This window comes from Hakea prostrata, unplaced genomic scaffold (genome assembly GCF_041222555.1).
Source record: "Hakea prostrata isolate BN-2017 unplaced genomic scaffold, UWA_Hpros_2 contig_39, whole genome shotgun sequence".
Classification (NCBI taxonomy): domain Eukaryota; kingdom Viridiplantae; phylum Streptophyta; class Magnoliopsida; order Proteales; family Proteaceae; genus Hakea; species Hakea prostrata.
The window spans coordinates 198,456-207,573 of record NW_028291158.1 but is presented as its reverse complement, the minus strand read 5'-3'; the positions used below and the strand labels follow the sequence as shown (position 1 = coordinate 207,573).

Genomic DNA, 9,118 nt, shown 5'->3' with positions numbered 1-9,118 from the left:
ACGAGGTTATTAGGTACATCAACGAGATTAATCTTCTCCGATGTGCAGACTTTCCTTTAACATTGATAATGATTTAAGCAAGGGGTATCATCATCAATGTCCATAGGCTCAGTCTCCAAATCATGATCGTCAATCAGAATGGTCCATAGGTCTCTTCTACCACCGCTTCGGGTCTTTGGACCTGAATACAACAATGGATCCGGGTTAGGGTCAGGGTTAGAATAGGGCTGGATATTACAAATGCGCTCTATGGCTTCCATCCTAGAGAGGATAGAGTCGAGGCAAGAGAGGATAGAGTGGAGTCAAGAGAGGATGGAGTCATCGTTGACTCATGTTGTAGAGGATGTTAGAGCACTGAGAGAGCAGAGACAGAGTATAGTAGATTGTACTAGGATTTCCTTTTATGTTTATCAAATGTAACTCATTGTAGAACTTTCCTAGAATTAATGAAGTTCACTTTTGTTTCACCATCTTATTATGTATTATGCATTTTCCTTTATTGCATTATGTGATGTTTGTTAAATTATACTTATTGTGTATTATTCAAAGATACATCATGCTTCACTTATTACGTTTTTAATTCAAGTGTTCTATTATTCACTTCTAAGAATACTTGAGTCACTTCTGGATTTATGACTCAGGAATGTTCTATCTTTGTTTCTGTGGTTAGGATTTTCCTTGAAATGTGGGCTATGATACCACTCTGTCACATCTACCCAGCCGGTACCCTACCTACTTACCCAAGTGTGTGATCCACAGCCCTGAAGATCAGTATCGAGGAAATCAACCTCCCACATTCACAATAATATAATCAAGAACAAGACTAAATCAAGGTTATCAATATTAATTAATAGATCAAAGAAAAGTAACGAAATAACATCAAAGTGCGGAAATGATACCAATATATATGTATAATCAAAATGTAGAGTGAGGCAGAATCTCACTCCACGAATACAACGAAATGTAGCTCGAATGTCAAAAGAAGATTACAACCGGTTCCAAAAGGCCGGTTCCAAAAGGAAAGAAAGAAAAGAATAATCAAACTAAGCTAGAATCTATTCTACTTTATAAAGAACGTCTTCATAGACATAGACTTCAGAAATTAAGCTCGGATGCTCCCACTCCACGGTAGGGTTAATCATGGTACGTAACATGATCACTCGAGGGATCATCACGGAGATCTTCATAACTACCAACACCTTGCGTGTAGTACGCTTCTTCAACTTGCGGTTCCTTATATTGGCCTTCATAGTCTTCTATACCTATAGGATAATCTAACAAAATATATTTGTACAAAAGGAGTGAGTTCAAGAGAACTCAGCAAGTCAAGTCATTTCATAACAACATAAATAACATGATAACAGATACATAGCATGGAGAAGTATGATATAAGACAAACAATGGATGTATGAGTCAAACTCTATGTATGCTGGTCTCTAAAGGTAAACATGTTTTAAGTCATAGCACCATACTTCTTTGGGAAGGTCATTCACTCTCCCTTAACCATCTTGGTATCTTGGGCTCTGCCGGTGGTAGTTGGGTCTTGCATCCCTCTTGGACATTCCATGGTTGGGGTTTAGGTCACCTCTCTCTCACATCGCCATTGGTCCAAGTATTGGCGCATGTCAGGGTAAGGCTTAGCCAAATGCAAGTCATCTACTTGGTTATATCATCTCAAATCCAGATATGTTCATTCCTCGCCCTAGGTGATCCTTTCCAGTATCCTTCACACTAGATTCAGCATAGTCCCAGACTACGGACTCATTGACCCTATTGGTCATCCACAAATAATAGACAGGAAGCTCTCATGTCTTCTCACGAGTTGGCTATCGGTCTTGAACGCTCATGAGCCCAGGTCTACTAAATGCGACCCTACCTATGAATGGCCTCTCACAAGTATCCACAATGCGATTTATGTCCTCTCATGGATTGGTTACCGGTCTTTAGCGCCCATAAACCCCCATTGCTACCACGGGTTACTCGGTCCAATACCCTTCCGAATTGGGTCTGATATAATAGGGAACCCTAGCCAAACACTGCTAGACAAGTCCTAGGTATGACAACCAATAATACGGGAAAGCGTCAAAGGGCACCATCGGAAATATCCCATACTTTTCCCCACAGATGTCCAAGGACAAAAATATCAAAAGAACATTCCCCAATCCCAAATCATACCTAATCAATGACATTCCCAATTTAGTCATATCACACACAACTGATATCTCATCAAGTACATAAAGGAAATAAGAAAATAAGATCCTATTGTACTTACAACATTCATATCATAATAGAAACTACAACATCAGTAATAAATCTAGGTGATTCCCAATTTAGAAACTGAGATTCACGCAATCTATGTTAATATGGTAACAACTGTCCTTACCTTAAATAATAGATTCAAAGATATTCCAGACGGACAAGAGAACGGATCCAAGGTAGCAAACAAACCGTAGTATAGCATCATACAATCATTAGGAAGCAGTCCTAAAAGAATAAGCATCAAACGAATCAAAACGGACGAAGAAATCCCTTGCTGTCATGCTGGGTAGATTGGCTTGGTTTATTGGTCCAATCGACCCAGGCAGTCTACTCAGTGAACAGTACGCATCCAAAATCAGATTTTTGGTCCGAAACCTATTCTACATGATCCGGAATGCTACGAAACTTGGAGGGAATGTCTAACATAGTAATCTAAGACTATCTAGCATATTTAGACATCAAACAACGATAAAAACCAATACATACTAATTTAGAATCATACTTTCTAATTTGGTAGAAAACATAGTTTTCAATGAAAACAAGCTATGAATGAAAGAGAAGAACTAGAGATGATGAGATCTCATTCTAGTAGATTAACACAGTAAATCAAGAGTATGAAAAACTATGAAGATGCATCTATAATGCTAGAGAAATCATAATAAGAGTATGATCATAGATTCATGAAGAATTCATAAGAATCATGGTTGAGAATGAATATAAAGATCATAGCATGAAAGAATGAATGGAGATTGTAAAAGAGATGTTTGCAAGGATGCAACATCTTCTTCATAATCTCAGTATAGAGAATGAATCATAGTAAGAGTAGATCAATACCATATTAGAGTGATTACTAACCTTTGATTGAAGAACAAGAGAGGAAACTTGAAAGTTGCAAGAGTTGATCTTCTTCCACACTCTTGGAGGCTTGGAGAGGAGTTCCTTTCGTTCTCTAAGTGTTTTGGAGGCTAGGGAAACTAAAAATACGAAGTCCTATATAAATATAGCAACACAGACCTAAACAGAAGATCTTGCACATATTCTGTCTCCTTGGGTCGATTGGCCCAGTCGACCCAGGCTGACAGCAAAGCCAGAATCAGGGATTTGAGGGCCTATCTCAAATTGGAATCAAACGAGCATTTCACAACATGAACTATAACTCACCTAGCATTGGGAAATGCCTTTGAATCATATCCAACCAAGCTCTATGGTCATCAACCAATCTTCTCTTCATCAAGGTGCAGTCTCTTTTCCAAATCCAACGAGGTCTTCAAGTATGGGGCATCATCATCGATCTCCATGGGTTCGGAGTCAAATACCATGTCTTCTACTGATATGTCCCATAGTTGACTTTCACTTCTACTTCGGATCTTTGGACCTACAAACAATAGAGTATCTGGGTTAAGGTTAGGGTTGGGTTTCACATCCTGCCTGGTCATCAGTATCTAGACCAGCATCTCCCTCATCCTCTGTGTCCTCCTCATCATGCTCATCCTCATCATTATCCTCACTCGGGGATTGATAACTCTATGAAATAGAGTTAGGCTTTGTAATTTTATACTTGAGATGGCTTGATTTAGGAGTATTTTATCTTTGTTTTGGTGTCAGTAGTTATTAGATGTTGTTTTAATGAGTCTTAACATGTTGCATCTTGTAAAGGTCATTATTGTCACTCTTGCATGAATTTCTCTTCAGATTAATGGATGAATTTGATTAACCCTCTTTCTCTTGGCAATATAGGTGAAGATCCATAATAGAAGAAGAACCTGTCCTCTAACTTTGTTGTAAAGATTGTTGTAGCATTATGGAGCATAATATTCCCAGAATTAATTCATGTGGAAATGACCAAAAGGGGCTAACTAAAGGGGACGTTATTCTTGTAAATACACGATTGTTCTCAGCCCTGGATCTCAGGAGGAATATTTTAATCCTACGGCCAGGTTCTACCCTAATGCTTGAAGACATTAATAGAAGAAAGAGAGAGAGGGCTGCATGAGAAGAGAAGAAAGGAGGCGGATCAGAATACGAAAGAGAAAGGAAGAGAGGCAGAACATAATACGCTGAAAAGGGGGAGCTAGACTCGGGCTGAAGGAGCGAGAGCTACTGGAGAAGGAGAGTTGCTGTAGAGAAGACTGGAGTTCGTGTGGAAGCATTGTAGCTCCTAGTTTATTTTCAGTTTTATAACTCTATCTTCTGATACTCTAGCTTAATGATAACTATATATATCTGTGTATTTGATTTCTGCTATGGGCTAAATTTGTGCTGTGTTGGGATGATAATAGTACCTAAACCTGAATTTTGATATGTAACTATCAAGTGTTCTTTAGTTTTACTGCAATACAATTTATTGTCAATGAATTCAACATGTTAAATATTGATTAATTTCGTTTCTTGATTGATCTTTCATGAACGATTGCTATGATTTAGTTAATTGGAAAGTTAATTGAATCTAGATGCTTGTTGAATGGTGTGAGTTAGCTTAATCTTTAATTAGATTTAGTTAATTAGTAGGTTGGGTAGGAGTACTCAATTACCTAACATTGCCATGATTGGGATTGGGTATAAACTGCATTCGTATTTTATTTCTTCATAGGAATATGCAAATTTTGAATTAGGGTGCTAAAGCATATGTGTATTGGAAAATACCATTATTGCCATTTCATTCCAGGTTCTTGATATATTTTGGGCTGTAGTATTACTATATTAGTTTCATTATAAATTCAGGGGAAGGAAAATTGATTCCCAACACTCATTTCACTCATTAAGTTCCTTCTATTGCTCATTCTGCATTTCTGTTCTTTAGTTTAATTACCTGTCATTTGGTTATTTAGTTCGTCAATCACAAATCAATATTGTTAATTTTGTTTAAATCAGTTTTACTTTTACATTGAAAGTTAAAGATAAAATTCTCCGAGGGATCGACACTTCACTTATTATTTACTAGTTGATTGCACACGTGCACTTGCGTAACATCTTGAGACACAAGCAACAAGTTTTTGGCACCGTTGCCGGGGAATTTTGTCATTGATAATTAGTGTAGAAGTAATATCTAGTTTTATTTACAACAATTTCTTTACTTTGATATTAGTTTTCTTTTATTCCTATGTGCTTTTACCCTTTATGAATCCACTGCCTAATCTAGAGTTGATACCCTTTGACTTTGAAATTGAAAGGTCATTTTGGGCTAGAAGAAAGGAGTAGCGAGGTTTAGCAGCAAGTCAAACAATGGCTGAAGCAGTGAGAAATGGGTAGAATAATAATGAGAATAATATGGCAGCTGAGGGTGATGATAGAGATAGGGCCATTAGAGCATATGCTGTCCCAATGTTGCATGAGCTGAATCCAAGTATAGTAAGGCTAGAAATCCAAGCATTACATTTTTAACTTAAGCCTGTGATGTTCCAAATGCTTCAAACTGTAGGACAGTTCAGTGGGATGCCAACAGAAGATCCTCATCTCCATCTTAGACTCTTCATGGAAGTATGTGATTCTTTCAAGATACCCGGAGCAACCGAAGAAGCCTTGAGATTGAAGCTATTCCCTTACTCATTGCGGGATAGGGCAAGAGCATGGTTGAACTCCTTACCTCCACAATCAGTAGACCACATGGAATGATTTAGTAGAGAAGTTCTTGATGAAGTACTTCCCTCCAACAAAGAATGCCAAGCTCAGGAATGATATCACTGGTTTTCAACAACTGGATAGTGAATCTTTGTATAAGGCATGGGAAAGATTAAGGAGCTCTTACGTAAATGTCCTCACCATCGCATTCCTCATTCGATTCAAATGGAGACTTTCTACAATGGTTTAAGTGGACAAATTCGGTCCATAGTGGATGCATCAGCAAATGGGGCTATATTGGCAAAGTCTTAAAATGAAGCTTATGAGATTTTGGAGAGAATGGCCAACAACAACTACCAATGGCCAGCTGAGAGAGGTGCTGCAAATAAGAGAGTGGCAGGGATTTATGCGTTGGGTGCAGTACAACTTTAATTGCACAAGTGTCATCCCTAACTAGTGTGTTAAAGTCCATAAACCTGGCTGCAGCTGTACAAACTCAACAAAATACAGCAGTCTCGTGTACATATTGTGGTAGGGAGCATGTCTTTGATAGTTGTCCATCTAATCCAAAATCAACCTACTATGTTGGTAATTTCAGCAAAGCTAATAACCCATATTCCAACACCTATAATCCCGGTTGGAGGCAGCACCCTAACTTCTCTTGGAATGCTCAAGGACAGAATGTAGGCCCATCTTCTATCCCAACTTGACCTTATCAACTTCCAAGTGCTCAACAGCAAGTGAAGACTCACTATGGAACCTTCTTCATCAATAGAGCTTCTATTGAAGGAGTATATGGCAAAGAATGATGCAATTATTCAGAGTCATGCATCGTCATTGACGAATCTGGAGAATCAAGTAGAACAGCTGGCTAATGCTTTAAATAATCAACCTCAAGGATCATTGCCAAGTGATACAGAAAATCCTAGGTGTGAACGCAAAGAGCATTGCAAAGTTATTTCATTAAGGAGTGGAAAACTTCTAGAGCCACCTCATTCAAAGTCTAGCCAACAGAAGGGACCTATTTCTATCCAAGAAGAAGGGGAGAAGGAAGATCCAGTTGTTGTTCAAAAGGAACAAGCTAATTTTGCAAAATAGAGTGCTGAACCCATGGCTACATCACCATTGCAACAGAGTTCTCCAGAAAAATTGAATTATAAACCACCCCCTTTTCCTCAAAGATTTCATAAGCAGCAGCAAGACCATCAATTCAAAAAATTCTTGGATGTTCCGAAGCAGCTCCACATCAATATACCATTGGTAGAAGCACTTGAACAAATGCCAAATTATGTGAAATTCATGAAAGACATCCTTTCCAAGAAAAAGAGAATTGGAGAGTTTGAGACAGTAGCAATGACACAAAAGAGTAGTGCCTTCTTGCTGAACAAGCTTCCTCCAAAATTAAAAGATCTTGGAAGTTTCACCATTCCTTGTGCTATTGGAGATAATTACATTGGAAGAGCCCTTTGTGATCTTGGAGCAAGTATCAACCTTATGCCAATGTCAATTTTCAAGAAGCTTGGAGTTGGAGAAGCATGGCCAACAACAGTGACCTTACAATTAGCTAATAGATCTCTTGCTTACCAGAAGGAAAAATTGAGAATGTTTTGGTAAAAGTAGATAAATTTATCTTTCCTGCTGATTTCATTGTTTTGGACTTTGAAGCGGATAGAGATGTGCCCATAATTCTAGGAAGGCCATTCTTAGCAACTAGGAGAACGTTAATTGATGTAGAGAGAGGAGAATTGACAATGAGGGTTAATGAAGAACAAGTCACACTCAATGTTTTGAAGGCAATGAGATCTCCAGATGCAATAGAAGAGTGCTTTGTTGTGGATGTCATTGAAGAGTTGGTTTTTGAAGAGTTGGAGATAGAGTGTATTAAAAACCCATTAGAGCTTTCATTGGCAATAGAAATTGAACAAGTGGATGATAAAGCAAGTAGATATATGGCTTGGTTAAAGGCAAGACCAACTAAGGCATTTAGAGGGAGTGCATTCAAGCCTCTTGGGTTAGCTAAATGTGAGACTAAACCCCCTAAACCATCAATTGAAGAGCCACCCGTGTTAGAGTTCACACCTCTTTCAGAACACCTTCAGTATGCCTATTTGGTTGAAGCCAAGACACTCCCTGTTATTGTTTCAGCAGTGCTAACAGAGGAGCAGGAAGATATGCTACTTGAAGTGCTAAAGAAGTATAGAAGAGCATTAGGATGGAGTATAGTAGAGATCAAAGGGATCAATCCTTCAGTGTACAAGCTTAAAATTTGGTTGGAGGAATGTTGCAACAGGTACGTGAAGCAGCAAAGGAGTTTGAGTCTGATTATGGAAGGTGCACAAGAAGAAATCATTAAATGGCCTTGGGAACTATAGCATGCAGTGGATCAAGCATTATTGGGGTGCACCATTGGAGTCTGACAAATCTTCAATCATCCTTCAAGATGCTTAAAAAAGGGAGGCCACCCAATTTCATATTTTTAGTAAATTTGTTGGTTATTAGTTAAGTAGGTGTTTAATAAAGTTTGTGGGTAGTTTACAATTTTTTTCTTCTTGCTCTTCACTCGATAATAAAATTGGAAGATGACTTGATGACATGCATTTTTTATGTGCAGGGAGTGTGGGGAACACAAAGAGATTGTGGGTAGTTTACAAATTTTTTTTCTTGCTCTTCACTTGATAATAAAATTGGAAGATGACTTGATGACATGCATTTTTGATGTGCAGGGAGTGTGGGGAGCACAAAGAGATTGAGTGGTTGTTTTGCCATATTGAGCAATAAACCCAACTGCTGAACAGAGCATGTGTCAGTACCCAGGAGAATTCACTATCTTTGCTACAGCCTTGCTGCAACAAAGTTTTGTTCAATAGCTACGGGTCTTGCATTCTCTGATAAAAATTGCATTTTGTGTTCGTTGTCATAGAAATGCTGCAGCAACGTCACAGCAAAGTTTTATTAACCAGCTACGAGTCTTGCATTCTCTGTTACAAATTGCATTCTGTGTTCGTTGCCACAACAATGCTGCAGCAACTCCACAGCAAGGATAAAAACACTAACCCGACCTAGTTTGACTACAAACCCAACCAACCCATAGTTTCCACACTTCTAGATCCATCTAAAACCACTGCTGACCCATACTGACCCAAACCCATTAAACCCATCTTTTTCAAAACCAAAACCCACCAAAAACCAAAACACCAAAAACCTAACGGAACCTTCGTCTTCTCCACTATTGCAACTCCTTTGTATCGCATCTTTCATCCTCTGCTTTCTCCAACAATTTTCCACCTCCATTTGCACACTT

At 38.5% G+C, this 9,118-nt stretch overlaps 1 non-coding gene across 1 annotated transcript; it reads right to left on the bottom strand.

Moving 5' to 3' along the window:
• Positions 1–5,920: 5,920 nt before the first annotated feature.
• LOC148999119 (small nucleolar RNA R71) lies at positions 5,921–6,026 on the bottom strand. The gene has a single exon (XR_016171018.1). It is a non-coding gene; the product is annotated as a small nucleolar RNA R71 (small nucleolar RNA).
• Positions 6,027–9,118: the final 3,092 nt, after the last annotated feature.